The sequence below is a fragment of the Apteryx mantelli genome, chromosome 3, assembly GCF_036417845.1.
Source record: "Apteryx mantelli isolate bAptMan1 chromosome 3, bAptMan1.hap1, whole genome shotgun sequence".
Taxonomy (NCBI): Eukaryota; Metazoa; Chordata; class Aves; order Apterygiformes; family Apterygidae; genus Apteryx; species Apteryx mantelli.
The window spans coordinates 45749776-45767182 of record NC_089980.1 but is presented as its reverse complement, the minus strand read 5'-3'; the positions used below and the strand labels follow the sequence as shown (position 1 = coordinate 45767182).

Below are 17407 nucleotides of genomic sequence, written 5' to 3'. Positions count from 1 at the left end.
AAGCAGCTAGCACCCTGGAAAACAGCTATTTCACAAAAGATAAAGCAGAAAGCCAGCTAACCCCTCGGCACTAACTCAGCTCTTAAAACGGCTTTCACAGCCTCCAGTGCACGCTCATACCATCTTCCAGCACACCTAATCTGGGCAGAAGAAAGCTAACACTTAAAAACATGGCCTGGTTTAGGATTTGTTTCTTTTCATGTTTAAATTATACTTCAGCACCTGACTCCAAACAAGAGGCAATTTCATCAGGACAGTTTATTTCTGTAAAATAATTAAGGAAGTTTGATATTTAGCACAAATGCCTTCATCATCCATTTCATCCTGAAACGCAGGACACAGCTCTGTGAGATGGCATGACCTGATCTACCAGCTCACTGCTGCAGAAATGGGGATGGGCGCCTTCTCCCTTGGAGGCCATGATCCTACAGCTGCGCTGCACCAGCTCTGGTGCTCCCCTGACTGCTGCCGCCACCGTGACAGCGTAATCCCCACCGTGACAGAGAACACCCTGTGCAAAGGGCAGCACGGCAGCAAGTACAAGGGGCCAAGGGAAAGCTCTCCTGAGTACCAGAACAGCCTCCAAGGGAGGGGCAAGGCAGAGGGGCTGGAAGCAAGGGAGGAATGAAGAGCAGTGAGACCTGCCATTTTCAGAGGCAGCAAGCTGTTTGGCCAGCTCAGCTCCTCATGCAACTGCAGCCTCAGCTCTTCTATCTTGTTAATCTTTTTTTATAAACTTACTCTATACCTGGCGGTTTCCTTCTCTATAAAAAACATTTCTATTTATAGATTTTAATAGATCTGACATCCTTAAAGTAGTTAGATTCATTGCAACAGGATGGTTTCTCGGTGAAATCAACCTAATCTCTTCACCAGTGATGTATATTCATTTTTATTTGGCATGATTAATTCATCAATTTTAAATTCCTCTAAATGCACCCTGAAATATATCTTTTGGGCAACACATATCATTAACATGCCCTTGCACCAAGAAAATCTGAGTACATAGTACAGAAAAAGAAAACAACCATCACCAATACAGTATCCTCCTGAATATATATAGGAAACAAACAGAAATCTTTTTTTTTCCGAAAGTCTGCATAGCATCCAGGAACTCTTCCAACTCTCATGTGAGACATCAAAATAAAAACCAAACGCTTCAGGGACAATAAGTCATTTTTTCCCCTCTTCCTGCTCCCACCCTTCACAAAGACAGAAATTTACAACTTTCTTTTATTTCTGTAGTTGCATCTGTGTGCAAGCCCATTGCTTATGACAGGAAAGCTTCATCAAATGAAATAATTTTTCTTTGTTCTGACAGGGAGGAGACACATGGCATTTTTCCTTCTTGATGAGCTTTGTGAGTTTCATCAGTTTGTCAATACTGGTATGGCAGAAGGGACCAGAAATTGATTAATGTGCAATACCATGTGCTTTGGATTATCTGTAACTGCATGTTGGTTCAACGGCATCTTGGAGGATGCTACCTTAAATGAGAACAGCCCTCAGTAAAAGTCCGTCAGGATCTGGGTGGTAAAACTCCCCCAGCACTGAATCTTTTCTGCTGACTGTCAAGAGATGCAACACAGAATCAGATCTCAAAAACATTAAGACTCAGGTAAGTATGGATTCCTCTCACTGAAGCATTTTAAATTCTAACTCAAACACTGTGTTCTCAAGTGCTGTTGCCCTGTGTGACTCCCTCTATCAATTCAGAGAGTTTTCCATTCACTTATCTTACTCTCACTGCAAAAATACTACCAACTTTTCCAATGTTTACATTGTTCTTTCCCTTCTGTATTGTCCTTGCTCATGCAATGTTTGCCTCCTTTCTTTAAAAAGAACTCTCTTCTGGTAAGGTCTGCTCAAGACTATTCAAGTTGTATTTAGTACTTACTTCATACTTGGATACCTAATTTTCTTAACTCCTACACTACTTCCCAGGTTAGCAGTAAAAATTATCGCTTTTCCTAAAATGGCACCCTAAATAAATCTGTTCTGCCTAAACTTTTTCAAGCTCTTCATCTTTCTGCCCCTTTTAAGAAGAAATTGTGAAATGAAAGTCAGTAATTCGAAACAATGATTCACTTGAATAATATGTTAATGTAATAATGTTTAAATGGTAATGGTAAAAATAACACAAATGAAAAGGGACACCTACTCACACTTAAACATACCCCATATTGCATTCAGTTCAAGAACAGAGTGCAGCTGACAACTTTGTATTGGTTTTACTTTAAGAAAAGTGAGTATTCAGAATTTGGTACCCTTTGATGATGATAAATATAGTATACTTTTAAAATTCATACTGAGGTCCATTATCATCTAAAGCCATGCTAAAGCTGCCAACTATGGATGTATTAAATATCTAATTCCTTCAACCTACTACATGCTGAAACCAATTATATTCTTTTTTAACTCACAGTACTTTTGTGTGTGTATGTGCCTCGCTTTAATCACTTTTTGTCAGATGCTCTGCAGCAAGCCAAGGAATAACATTACCCAGTTTGCAAAACTGTTGTACGCAGCATCTGCTAAAGAAAAATTTCTCTCTCCTCTGTTTCCGACATCGTAGTGACTGCACTGAAGAACTGGTCTAACTACAGCACTTCCCAGTCACAGGTGACAATATGCTGGTATCTGATTTAAATTCCATGAGGGCACCATCTGCCCTGTACTTGGGCAACGAGGCTGAAATGTTCTTTATTCCAAGACAACAGAAGAGGTCTTTTAGGGAAGAGGATATAAATCGGGGGGGGGACACGGGACACTAGTTTTCATTTGCTCAGAAGATGTTATTGCACTCCAAAGAAACAATGTGCACTTCAAAACAGAAAAATAGAATCTCTTCTTGGTCAACCACTGAACCTCTTGTCCCCAGGCTTAATCTATACCAGCAACGCTGCCACAACTTGCCAGGCTGTTTTTCCAGATACTTACCTGGCTCTTAGCACAAAAGGCTACCATTAATAATTACTTTCCTTGTCAGTAACAATAAGGTATCAGACTTCTCAAACATCCACCAGCTCCCCCTCATTCACCACATCCTGAACAAGATATTAAAGCTCTCAATATACGTATATGTAAATTGCTACATCCTGATCCTTCACTCAGCTAACAACATTCATTTCCATTGCCCATTTATCCCTTCCTCCACAAACACATTCATGCTCTCTTTCATGCTGAGTTATGGAAAAAACAAAACAAAATCCTTCCAGGCTTGTCTGCAATGCCACTTCTCAATATGCTTTTTCTCATCTTTTTTCAGTATCTTTATCTATCATGGCAGCCCCTGTAACATACTGATTGTATGTAGATGGAGGATTTGTAGTAATTTCTGTTATTTACGTAGCATTCAGATTTTTTTATTAAAATGATAAAATCAGACAAGATGCAGCTGTTCACACAACTGGCTTATGAAAACATTCTTTTCTCTGTCATTTACTATACTAGCCCTCGACAGCACCTCCAAGCACATCTTCAAAACTGTGCATCTTCCCATCTTAAACACTGAAAGACTTCTGTGAAATGGACTGTTATTCAATCTGCCCTCTGTGATTAGGATTTCTAAGTAATACAGCTCATTAATAATAAGAAAATATTTTCCTGGGCAATGAGTAAGCAAGACAATTTCTCTGCACTACTGAATTTATATATTAGCTCTCTAAAAATGGACAGACTACCTATTCTGAGTATGTATACTGACTGGCCCAGCAGAGTCCATAACACGGTATGACAGATACTACCCTACTGTGAAATAATATTGCAGCTTTAGAAACTCAAATAAGAAAGCACCCCATCCTCAGCTTGTGTGAGCTAGAAAAGCATCATCGAAATGTTCTTTATTCAAAAGACCATAACTAAAAACAGGGAAAATTACAAGCATTTTATTAAGTGAACACAACTTAAATGTAAAGCAGAGCTGTAGCTCAGGGCACTGAACCGCACTGTCAATATCAGAGTAAAAACTGTTTCTTATGTTCGGTGAACACAGTGCAGATGAATCATTCTTAAGAGAAGTCATTCTTGTTTTTATTTCATCGTGTGGTTTAGTCACAGCTTAAAGATTATCCTATGCTGAACTCACCAAGTTTCTCACATTTGAAACCTACAGGCTGCCATGATTATACCTGAAATCAACACCTTGCATGACATGGCACTATTTTTCAACAAGACATCTTCTTTACTTTTCAACTAGTCATCTGAATGAGAGTTTTTGTGAGTGAACCTCAAAAACCTATAAAAAAATGTAAAGGTAGGGACCCTACCTCAGATACGGCAAGATTTTTCCAAGGGCAGATGTCTGACTACAGCAGCACTGAAACACCTGCAGCAAAAAAAATGCAGACTGCTGCTGCATTAGCACACAAAGCAGTAAGCTTTAGCACTAGCTTTAAGTTTCAATTAAATTTTACTTCTTCAAAAAGGGACACAGTACAAGGACTATGAATTCACTCATGCCTAGGGAAATTATGGAGACTATCTGTAAAAGTATTGGGAAATTAGTATTTGTGGAAACTGATTGGTTTTCCATGACTCAAACTCCTCTTCTATGTTGGACTGTATTCAAACACAAATATGGCAAAGAATCCATCTCACTTTTAGTTGCTGGTGGATAGATAAATATCACTAGGATGAAAAGCTTTCAGAATGTGGAGAGATTTTTTTTTTTTTAAAACAAGACAGACACCTAACTAATTTTCTATTCATACTCAACAAGTAATTTGTCTTTCTACTAATCCTTTATGATTTACACAGTACATCCCTTCCAGGAATCACTTTTGGCTATGGCTGCTTGTCTTTACCATACGGACAAGAACACGAAAAGCTTGTCACCCCAAGCCCTGGGTGGTTTCCTTTGGAAGAGTAGTTCTTAATATATGTATATATACACCTACAAGCACTCTTGCCATGAAAGATGAATTTTCCATTCTCTTGGGTTTAAATGTAAAGCCAACAACAGATTGACCTAGGAATCCTGCAAGTTCTACAAATGAATAAACTAGTATTAAAGTCTTATTTATATTTACTAATTTGCTTTCTGTTTCTGTACATTCTTAGACAAAATGTTTCCTACTTAACTTTGGCTGTCTGCACAGCTCTGATGCCTGAAAGACAGTTTTATAAGTAAATGTTCGAAAGAAACTCCCTCTTTTTTTAAGACTGATTATTTCTAATTGACTTGAATCAGTTACCACTGATGCAAATTATTTGCCAGCAGTTTTACTTAAACTGTGTCTTGAAAATAGCTTTAATTTCAAGAAAGTAAATTCTGGCCTCAAACACTCATCCACAGACTTAAGTCCTACCCTCCTTGTTAGCATTTTTTAAATTGTAACTTGCACCTCTTACATTGTGAGGAACAAGAATCTTTCCTTAAAAGAAACTCTGTTCAAGAAAGTCCCCACTATCATCCTGGGTACAGACAAAGCATTGTAACGTCAAAAGGAAGTGGCCAGTGCTGCTACAGCTGGGGACCACCATAAGGTGACCATGCAGCACCAAAAATGTAATTCCACTGAAATAAAAAGAAGCTAGTGGAAATACTGAGCTATTCTGGTACAAGGGGAAAGGTAGGTGTGGTGAGGGTATTTTAAAGGGACTATTTCACTTTTCCATCTAGCTGCATTTTCCCAAATTTCTTTTCTTTAAATGACAAACTTTACAAATCCATGGATGATACTACGTATCTTACTCAAAAACCCATATTCTACCAATCAAAGAGATTTCAGTAAGATTATATAGTGTCTCATGAGAAAAAATTATGGGACATCAAAACACAAAATCATTATCAACTTTAGCTGCAACCCAAGGATTTTGGCAGATCTGACTCAACAGAAGAAGTGGCTTTTCCCCTATAATCTTTCTCCCCCTCACACTTTTTCTTTGGTTAGTATTTTTTAGAAACTTCTTGCCAAAACTGTGCTAGTATCTGAAGCAAAACAGCACATCCTCAATCCTGGAAAATCTGGAACACTTTGACAACTACCATTACAATCACAGACACAGAGAAGCTTTACAAATAAAGCAACCTTAAATGGAACAAGAACAGATCTATCTGAATGAAACCAATTATTAATGACACATGTGCCGCAGTCTACGAGTTAAACAAATTCCAGAAATGGTGGAGACAACACTAAAAAAGGATAAAGTCAAAAATAAGGAGGTCTTGAAGGCACTTTCCACCTGTTCATAACTAATTCCTATTAGTGCTTCATTCAAAATGCTGCCTGAAAACAGACAAAATGGGCTAATTAGACACATGAACTGAGAAATGTAAATGTTGCTACAGAAATATTAATACTGGAAGATTACGACATGAACTAAGAGTACAATATTTCAATAGATGGCATGGCCAAATGAGTCCAACAGCTTGCTTCTGCAATGAGGTTAATCAACCATGTAATTCCAAGGCACTGACTAACAAACAAAAGAATGTTCTCAGATTTAAAAAAGAAATGCTCCCAACTGATTACGTTTCAAAAAAAGCAGAGAAATAGATTAAATTACCATAGAAAGCATAGTGCAAAACACCAGAGAGATTTTTAAATTACGTAAAATTGCAAAAACTGTTACAAAAGGACTAGGAAGTTTGTTAGAGCAAGATTTTCCAGAAGTACCCTGAAATGAAAGCAAAGAACAGCTTTGAAAAGAACAGTCTGAAATAAATCTGACCAGAGTTTCATCTATTTGATAAATACCATTAAGGATAAAAAGAATTACTTGACCTCACAGTGAGTTCAAAGGAGTAATTTTAGGTAGACAGCAACTGGAATATACCCAGCAACATAACTTTTCATTTCATGATCCCAGGGCCAGCAAAGGTCACAGTACATAAGATTCCAATCTTCCTCTTCCTTCCCCAGAATACAACAGCATGAGTTTGAGTCATGAATTCTACCTCAGAACTGAATCCTGGAGATTTTAAGCAAGGCATTTTTACTGATGAAATTACTTGAATGTAAGTTCACACTGGCTGTCCGTATAATGAAAGAAAACAATACTGGTAATTGCAATATGGGACAAAAGTGCACTATGACTGTGAATTGTATTGTCAAAGACAGCAGAATTTAGTCTATGCTGATTACAATGTAAAGAAGCTCACAAATGTTCATGGATACTATGACATTGGAAAAGTCGAAATAAATATAAGTGGGGAAAAGCTACATCATACGAAAGAAAAATTAAGAGATGGGAAAATTTACTGGGAAAAGTAGACAGTTTACAAATTTGTGTGCTGTGAGTAGAAACTTTAAGGATCATGGTGATACCACTAAACCAGGAGTTTTGCAAGTATAAGAGTTAGTGAAGCCTTGTTTCCAACTAATTTTTGCCCTCAGCTGACTGCAAGCTCCATTTAAAACTTTTTCTACTTTCAGGATATTTAAACATCCCCCCCTTCCCAGGTGAATTCTCTGTTACTTAACAATACATAAGTTAATGCAGAAGACAGAAGCTGAGGCTGTTATATTTCTCTGCTCATCTAGCCACCTTTTTCACAAAACTAGCAAAAACTTAATGATCTCAGAGACAATTACACCTCTGTTCAGTTTGGCTGAATATGGCCACTGGGTTCTGCATGTATTAAATGGGGACAGTCAGCCTGACTGCATATATCTTGTTTCCCTAGAAAACCAGGCTAACAAGAAGAGGAATATGGCAGAGTTTCTCTCTGCTCCCTTATGTTAAGTACTCTGTTTCTTTTCAATCACAAGTGGGACTAAGATGTTGGTATTATGCCATTATTGGGATTTGTTAATATGCTTTTATGTATCATCATCATTCAATAAACTGCAAAGGCTACTTATTTAGGCAGTGAGTCTGAACGTTCTGTTATTAGTCCAAGCTTCTGGCAGGATCTTTTCCTGGAGGTAAAATGGCATCTTTCCAAATTGCACCTTGGCAGAGATTTTGGCTGTGCTTGGACCCATGGACCCTTTCTGTATTCCTAAATCATTAAGCAACAATAAAATCTTTATGATATTTAATGTCTTGAATTTTATAACAATTATTTTAATAGTCTGATGATAACATTGTTTATAATGTCTTCTAAATTCTGCCCCCACATGCTGCGTTACCCACCAACTAATATGTCAGCAATTTCAAGGCTTTACATTGTGACAATAGGTAGTTTGTAGATTCTGAGTGTGGGAACTTCCTACAGTAGGACAGTGTGTGTATTTCAATATCAGTCCTTACCATAAATAATAGCAGAGAATACAGTAATGGTTACAGATTTGTTTTAAACTTGCTTGCAAAGGTTGGAATAATGAATAATATCTAAAACTAGCTGAAGCATCTATATATGTGCTGAGCAGGACAGACTGCAGTTTATTTTTTAGCAACTTTATAGCAAATTAAAAAAAAAGTTCTGGGTAACACAGCCAAACAAGAATTACCTTTTCAATTCCATGGTTCAAAGGCCAGCTATTTAAATAAGGTCCTCCTTCCCCTCCCTCAAATATCCCCCATGCACATCTGAAGTAGGTAAAAGATTCTGTGTCTGGAGTTTAAGTCTGAAGACACTTACAAACGTTTAAAATTCAGTATTTCTGACAGCACTAAAACAGAAATGTAGTACATACTAAACTAATAAGTATAAAGTTTCCTTGCTATTAGGCCTACACACTTCAGTGCAGAAACAGAGCATGGGGTTTGGAATGCCTGAACCTTCGGTCATTAAAGTAAACAGGGGGCACATTCAGAGCTCAGTTCATTTGTCAAGCTGACAACAGCTGGAAGATCTCTGCATGCAAAATATAGGAGCATCTGGCTATCAAGAATGTTTAAGACCTTACCTATTGATCTCTTTCATCTGCTTAAATGAATTCAAGATGTTAAGATGCCTAAAAATGGTGATTAAAGATTCTGTGCATACAGACCTCAAATCCCAATAGAACAGTAAGGAGAAAATGATACAAATACTACTACTAAACAAAACTAGCATCAGAGATCCTAAATAACTGATTGAAGACCTGGAAAGACCAGAAATTTGACTGCAGAGAAAGGGGGCAGTATGACTTATAAAACAAAACAAAACAATATGAAAACAAAACAGAAATGTGTACATTTTGTGGTTGTTAGGAAGGACTTTAAGGAGAAAACTGTTACAAGGAGAGATAAAGAACTAGGAGGAGATAGGAAAATTTGATCATGATTCTATTATTTGTTAAATTTCTATTAGATGTTCTATTAGATGTTAAAAAAAAAAAAAAAGACCAAGACACAATATTACTTTTAAGTAAAAGATGTAACGTTTGTAACAAGGACTCGAGTCTGAAGTAGTCAGGTTTGACGTACTAAATCCCTGTAGCAGATTCATGTAAGGCTTCACATAACTATGAGAATGGATAATCAGTAAAATACCCTTTACATTTTATTTTTATAATATATGTAACATATTTGTATACACACACACATATATATAAAAATAAGAATGAGGCTACATTTGGAGCGCTGTGTCCAGTTTTGGAGCCCTCAGTAGGACTGATACACCAACAACTGGAGAGATTTCAGTGGTTGAAGTTGTTAAAGGCACATGACAGACAAGGGAGAGGCTAAGGATGCTGGGTTTGTTAAATCTGCAAAAGAGATGTAATAGCAGTCTCTTCCAGTACCTGAAATGGGATTGTAGAAAATATGGATCCAGACTCTTCTCAGAGGTGCATACCTAAAAAAAAGGAGGCAAAATTCACAGGATGCAATAACAGAAGATCTAGCTGGCTATAAGGAAAAAAGTCTCCCTCACAGAGGCTGTTATGCACTGGAATAGATAACCGAAGAGGCTGTGTAATCTCTATCCTTGGAGATCTTTAAACTCAACTGTACACAGCCCTGAGCAACTTGATCTAACAATGTAGCCTTGTTTTGAGCAGGGCTTTAGAACGGATGACCTCCAGAGAGCCTTTCAAACCTAGATTTTTCTATGGTCCTATTTCATCTTGTCCAAAAACTTCCAAAATTCACTATATCACAGAATTTGTTCCAACAGTTTCAAGCTACACAGAAGAGACTCTCATAAGAATGATGTAGCTTTTAAACAGCTAATTACAGAAAAATTGAATTTTTTTTTACATTAGGAAAGCATGAAAGGTCATCTGGCTTTAGTGATACTTGTGAGATATGCTACTATGGAAGACAAACATTTCTTCCTTCTTCTGCCAAGAAAAGTTGAAGACTACTTTAGTGTCTACACAGGTAAGTCTAACAGTTGAATTTGGAAAAAAGTAGGAAGGTGAAGAACAGAATATTGTAAATTTCTCATATGTATGATAATTTGTGCAAAACTGATTAGTTTGATCTTGTATCTAAGTAAATTTTCAGTTATTGAGTCACTCTTGCCACCAGTGCTGTTATTCTTGTAATTTTGGTCTTTTAAGTTTGTGTTGATCAGTTTCCATGAACATGCAGAGAAATATAAATACTTGATGCTCCTAAAGTTTTCTGCAGACCAACCCATATTGCTACACTAACTAGACAACTTAAAGATACAAGCCTTATCTTACCTTTATTTATTCATCTTCAACAAAGCAGGAGGAAAATCAAGTTCCCACCACCTACTTTTATTTTTTCAGAAATAAGTAACTACAGCAAGGTCACTATCTTATCCTACACCCTTCTACCATTTTTAGTGCTACCACAGAAATTTTATGGCTTGAAAATGAGATGTAAATAGAAATAGCTATTATTCTATGTCAGGAACAAAGAGATGACATTAAAGGATAATCTGTTCACTTCACTAGAAGCCAGACTAAATTAAGTCTTGACCTATACCACACTGTGATGCTATCAGAATCTGGTTCCATGCCAGCAAGTCTCAATGACGCCTCTGCAATCTAAATTCAGCTATTAAAAAAATAAACTTTTCTATAGAAAAGAAGGCAAATAACACACAATTGTAGATAACCTTTCTAAGTTTACAAAAAAGTAGTAGAACATTATTTTAGCAGATGAAACATCAAAAGCAATTAAGACTGAATAATACATATCTTTAAAATACGCCATTAAAAGAGCATCAGCACATTCCAATCGAAGCTGTAATTCTGTCTAGTCTTTCTATGGTCCTTCAAGTGTTCTGATCTCCACAAGACTTAGCATTAATTTTGAGGCTCTGCCTGGGAGCAGAGAGGGGAGGGAGATAATGGGCAAAAGAGGAGAGCAAAGGAAGAAGAAAAGGAAGAGTTCATCTTTATTTTTTGTTTAAGAAGCAATTATTTAACTAAAAAGCATTAAACTACGATAGAGCAGCACTGCAAATGGAATGTAGTTTTAAACATCACACATGCTTATTTAATCAGATCACAGCTATCTATGGAGAAATGCCATCTCCATTTTCCTGACTACACCTTCAAGAGAGCAGACTGATAAAGCTCCAGACCGATGAAAGTTATTGGTTCTATGCCAATAAAGCTTCAAAGCTTATTTCATAACTGCTGAATGTGAATGCAACCTTTGTCCATCAAGGTGATTCACAGTTCAGAGAAAAACTCAAGGAGACAAAAATCACAAGGAGAAAGCTCCATTAGGGAGGTCAGGAGATCATTTAGTCAAGCTTCTCACCCTCAGAAGACCACAGAAGTCCAGAGGTGTTTGCTGAACACCTTGTACATCCTCTTTATAGCAACTTTTACGTATGGGAAGACTGTCATGAACTCCCCTAGATCTTCTCTTTTTTCAACTAAATATCACCCTAACCATCTTTCCTCATAGGCTAGTTCATAAGAAAAAGAGCAAAATTTGAGAAAGAAATGAGAGAGAAATTGAGAATTGCTGATTAATGGAAAAAAAAAAGTTAAGAAATTTCAGTGAAGCCTTATGGTTCCTTAACTCTTTAGCCATTGTCAAACCAAAAAAAAAGTAACTGCCTCGAAGGTTGAAGAAATCTTAATTAATTTACCTCTAAGCATTCAAACAGAGACCCTGTGATAACACATTTAATTTCGCTGAGGAAACTTTAGGTCAACATGCCTGATTTCTGTAATTAAAAAAAATACCCATACAAATGTAAAGTATAAACGTATGAATGCGTTTTTGCTCCTTCAAAAAAAAACTCTCACTAAAAGAAATGGTTTGTAAATGGATTCTAAAATTGATTATTTGACAATAAGGAAAATACCTAGCTAAACAGTTCTACAATGTTTAACTGCATTTCAGGTTGAAATGGTATGTGAGCACCAGCATGTGAAAGATAGACTGGCCCTGAGCCTTAGAATTACTGCCAATTCCAAAGGAAACCTTGCATCAAATAACCTGAGCTTTGATTTCCTGAATAAGAAATAGTGAGGCATGGCTTCATAAAGTTTGGAAAAAAAATAAAAATCTGGGCAAGAAGATCTGAGAATATTATCAAGACACTAGTAGCAGCAGAGACAAAAAAAGCTATTCCCTGGAAATTTTAAGAAGGGCTATTTTATTCAGGATTGTATTATCACTATGCCTCCTTGTCCTGATCTCTCCTCTTCATCCTGTGTGGACTTATCAATTTTAGAAGCAAATCCTGTAGCATTTTTGCCAGAGATGAACAGTCAGGAGCTCTTACCCCGAGTGCTGTTGACAAGAATTTGGCAGTAACACTCACATATACCTGAAAAGTCCTTGTGAAAAATGCAGTGAGTTACAATTCTAATGACTTTGCAGAAGGACAGATCAGCTACTGTTTCACCAAGGTTACAGATGAGGATAAAAATAAAGGAAAATAACAATTTCTGGAGAAGGGACTCCCCACTCCCACCCCCCAACATCAACTTGGAAATGTGCCCTGAAAACACAATGCCTCATCTACATTCAGAGAGATTAGAAGACCATACGGTGAGTTTAACCTCTACCCTTTGGATGCCATCCCTGGTTCACCAGTTCTAGGACTCATCTATGGAGGGGAATATGTACTCTTTCATCCCAGGCAGGTTAGTTCTGAGTTGAGTGGAACTGAATACAAAGAATTTATGGCACTGGTTGATCATCTTATTTTAGAAGGGCCTTTCTTTCAGTGGCTGCACATTTGCTCATTTTATAAAGATCAACATCTCTATTCTGAACAGTTTAAGTGTTAATAAAGCAAAGGTGTTCGCAACCTGTAAGAGTCTGCAGCCAGCGCTTGTGTTAATACCCTCCTGTGCACTGACATGGGACTCCAGTTATAGCAAAGCGCCTAGAGAGACTACATAGGATTTTATTTACTTGAAGGAATGAATACTTGCTTCTTATACAGTAATAAATTACTCACTGCACCTGAAATACAGTGCCTGGCCTCTTGAAAAGGCCGATCTCAATTGCAGACATATGTAAGAGCAAAAACTTCAGTAGGAGGAGAAAAAGAAAATGTACAAACTGAAATTGCTGAAGGAAGAGAGAGACAGCAGTTCTTTCTCAGCAGGGATGTCAATATATAATGAGACTGAGTCATTATGATGCAGCTCTGTAATTCAGACAACTCAAACCCACTCTGGGATGTCAGGCCACCAACATCTTTTGCTCTTTGTGAACCCATACAAAGGCAAAAGGATTCTCCAGCTTTTAACAGACACCCATATCTTTAACAACTTTCTGATAAGCTGTTTTTTTTCCCAAATTCGTTAAATCAGCTGCAAATCTCTTTTTAGCCAACATTAGAGTTAGCCAACATAGAGTGACCCTATTTGTTTTTTATTAGTAAAGCCACAGATATTGGCAAATGAACTCTACTTAGTCAACCTTACGCAATTCAGGCAAATATCCTAAAACCAAGACTGAAGTCTAGGTAAGGAACTAAAAAAAGAACCATTTTGCCTTTAATCATCTTTCATTCATAAAGCTGAACAAGTTAACATTTTCCTCTGAGATACAACATTTAAACCAGCTGCTCTCTATATTGAATAGGTTGAGGACAGTATGAGTATTTTCCATACTTGCATGCTCACAGTATTATCACAATGCCATGTAATTTATTTTGAGGGAGAACATAAACTTACAAGTAGATACAGATTAATCCATTACTATTTCCTAATCTACTTTTATTGACAATTGCTACAAATAGCCTTTGAGCAGAATGGCTGAATAACAGTTCTATAGAGTTCAGGTTTGCACCAAGATATAAAAAATAAAGTGATTTCTCATCATGTTCATTTCTCGCTCTCTCTTTAGTCATAGCCCTACGAGAACTTTCCTTAAATACAAAAGGTGAAAGAAGATAGAATCTCTCACAATAATAAAAGGTGTAATTCTGCTACCAAGAGGCACAGTTAGAAAGCCTACAGGAACAACTTTTCATCTTACCAGCCACAGGTAACCTGGAAAGGCATTGGAATATAATACATACCCACTCACTTTACTGTATGGTCCAAAAGGTTATACATAAGTTATATGTGTCAATAAGAGTTACGTCCTGATCTTACAAATGTCAAGAGTTTTGGTAATGACTTGGCACAGAATTTTGCCTGTGGAAAGTAGGAGATTGGGAATGACACCAACAGATTTCTTAATACTTATGGAGTCCAATGATTACCAACTGTGCAAAATGAATGAAAAGAAAAAATGTCATGAGAGCATCACAGGTGCTGTCAGCACACAGAAAGAAAACTTGTGAGATTTGAAAAATCCTTTGGCCACCTTTGAGGACTGTAAAAGAATGGAGAAGTTTCCTCCAGCTCCCTGGAGGTCTGCTCAGAGTCTGTCAGAGTTCCTCCTCTGGGCAGCCAGGAGAAGTAAAGAGGTCAGCAGTAGTCATGAAGGACAGGGAAATGAGTCATCCCAGTTCACTGTTAATGATCACATCAATTCTTCACTATGTCAAATTATAAATACACACTAAACATTAATAGGCATTTTGAGGCAGGTTTTGGAAGAAAACAGTTAATCTTGTTTTTGTTCTTTCCAGGACAGAAAGTAAGATGATCCTCAAAGAAGCTAGTAGTTTAAACAGATTTATGAAGAAAATAATTATAAAGAATATGAAAATTCAATTTCACGCAGATTTCAGGCTGGTAGAGGCCAGTCAGACCTAATGGCATTTTAACTACCAGTACTCTCCTCTCTCTCCAAGCTAAGGCAGGGACTCAGTATAGAAAATGTCAACCAACATATTTGTGGTATTTGGCAAAGCTGCAAACAACTGAAATTTTTATAGGATTGTGAACCCTCATCAGGCATGATGTCTGTCATACTTACCATGCAGCATTTCACTCAATATCGCTATTAAAGTGAAATCCTTTGCATTAATTAGGTAAAAGAATCACACTGGAAGGCATGTTACAACACCTAAGAGTTTAGCTACTGTTCTGTAGATTTTAAAAAAAAAAATCTGGAATAGAGTTTGCGTAAAATGTATTAATGCATACTCACATAACAATTTCACTCATGTATTTTTCAGAATCTAAGACAGCCATAAGCCACTGCAGAGCTGCTTATTGTATTAATGTACAAATATTTATAAAAGCATACCAAGTATTCCTCTGCTTATTCAAATGCAATAGTCCATAATGAAAACACACATACATCATTTGCCCACAGTATTCATCCAACATTACAAACATTATAAAACAGGGATGGCCAATGGTTCTCATTCTTTAAGTCGCACATCTAACCTTAATGAGGTCAAGAGTCACAGGCGTACCTCAAACTTTGGAGGACCAAGAGGAAGAAGTTTTGTGAATGGCTTGCAAGCAAAATTGACAATGACTATCCAAGAGCTCCACTGTTCCTGATGGAGATGATACACTAGCAATTCAGCTGGGTTCTCAGTATATGAAACTCATCACCCCTTTTTTGTTTACTGCCTGTCACAACCAGGGTTTCCGATTGCCCACCAGTCTCATGCCAGCACAGTCTCACAACCCAAGTGTGGTAGCCACCCTGAATTAGCTGTGACACACCTGCATAGCAAGAACCAGAACTATCCATTCATTCAATAAAATGTAAGGTAATTTCAGAAACACATTTCTGTTTACAAGTGACCATCCACTTCTCGTGCTCCATGTTCAAAAATATAATCACGTTACTAAGTGCACAAAAGAGATAAAAGGTATCATGTAGCTTTAATACAAGATTCTATTTGTTCCAGCTAAAATTTCTGTTTGACATAGTGCATGCATTGGAACCAATTAGTTAAGCTTTCTCTCTCCAGACCAACAGAGAATCCAAGGTTAAATTAAGGCCCTTTAATATTAAAAAACCCTTTATTTTTAAATCCCTACCTCTCTTTTCAAGGCTAGCAGAGAAGGATAAGCAATGCTGCTGTATAAACAACTAAAACTGTATGAGACAATGATTCTGTGCATACTTATTTGAGAAGGCATTAAATACTACAGACTTGGGTATGATACGACACGCTTATTTAATGAAACTGACTTCTGAATCCTTCTCTTGTTGAACAGTAAAATAAACTACTTCCACATCAGCTTTGATTTCTTCATCTGAACACTCACAAATGTTACGTATTTGAAACACAGCAAATTTCTGCTAATTAACTAGGCAAAAGTTTATTTTTTAAAGTTCAAATAAGAAATGTTGCGATGTGACAAAAAGGAGAAAAAGAAGGAGCAGAGAAACATCTGCTAAATGAACAGCAAATATATATTCATGGACATCAAGAAAGACAATATTAAATTAATGGCTAAATTTAAGAAAAACTAACCTATTTAGAATGGGAAGACTGCACCTCAGAGCTTACATTTCTATTTTACAGACTGAGTATATTACTTCAAACCTATTTTACCTTTGTCAAGTTATTTACCAATCTTTGGTACTATACAAAAACAGCTATAAAAATATTCATATATAATCTTTTCCAGGTAATGAATGGAGATTAATGTCAATGCTTTTAAGAGACAATTTTGTTGAATCACCTCCATATCACAGGAGAGCTATCTGGGGCTGTTTGCAGCTGGCCATGTTCTTTGCTATACATTCTCAAAGTGTGGTTTTGAATCACACTGCTTTCTTTTCATGTGTTGCGCAGTGCCCTACACTGCCTCTCCCCACTATTGCTTTATAAAGCTGTTGGTAAGACAAAAGAAGAATTTCTTACCTGCTGTAATTTTAGCAAGTTAGATGTGTAACTTTTCTATCTTCATCTTGCTGTCAGAGTGGTGACTGCATTATTCAGAGTCTGGGGGAAGCAAGGACATAAGTTAGCTGACTGGTAAGACCTGAGAGAACCAACTGATTAGGGGCTAATTAGTGAATTTGGTGAAGCAGCTATAAGATATGTCAAGCACGACATCAGTCCCTGTGATTAAGATGTGCTACTACTATGTAGTAACAGCTGTATAATAACTATCACTCCTTTGAGGTGTCTTTGTTACCTCAAGACTATAAGTCTGGGTTCTTTTCTAAACTGCAAAACTAACTGAAAAAGCTGTAGGTGATCTGTGAGCTTTCTAGGAACCATCTCTCTCCTTATAATGAGGGCCTGTACAAGCAACAGCAGCACAAC

The 17407-nt window shown here is 37.1% G+C and overlaps 1 long non-coding RNA gene across 3 annotated transcripts in view; it reads right to left on the bottom strand.

The window, feature by feature from the left end:
- Positions 1-17407, bottom strand: part of LOC106485477 (uncharacterized) — a 49941-nt gene that overhangs the window by 27869 nt on the left and 4665 nt on the right. For 2 of the 3 annotated variants that reach the window (XR_001292720.2, XR_001292721.2), the window contains exons 3-4: positions 17000-17080; positions 9618-9670 (exon numbers count right to left, since the gene is read on the bottom strand). This is a non-coding gene — a long non-coding RNA (uncharacterized lncRNA). The remainder of the gene's footprint in view (positions 1-9617; positions 9671-16999; positions 17081-17407) is intronic. The other variant, XR_001292723.2, reaches the window with a different exon arrangement.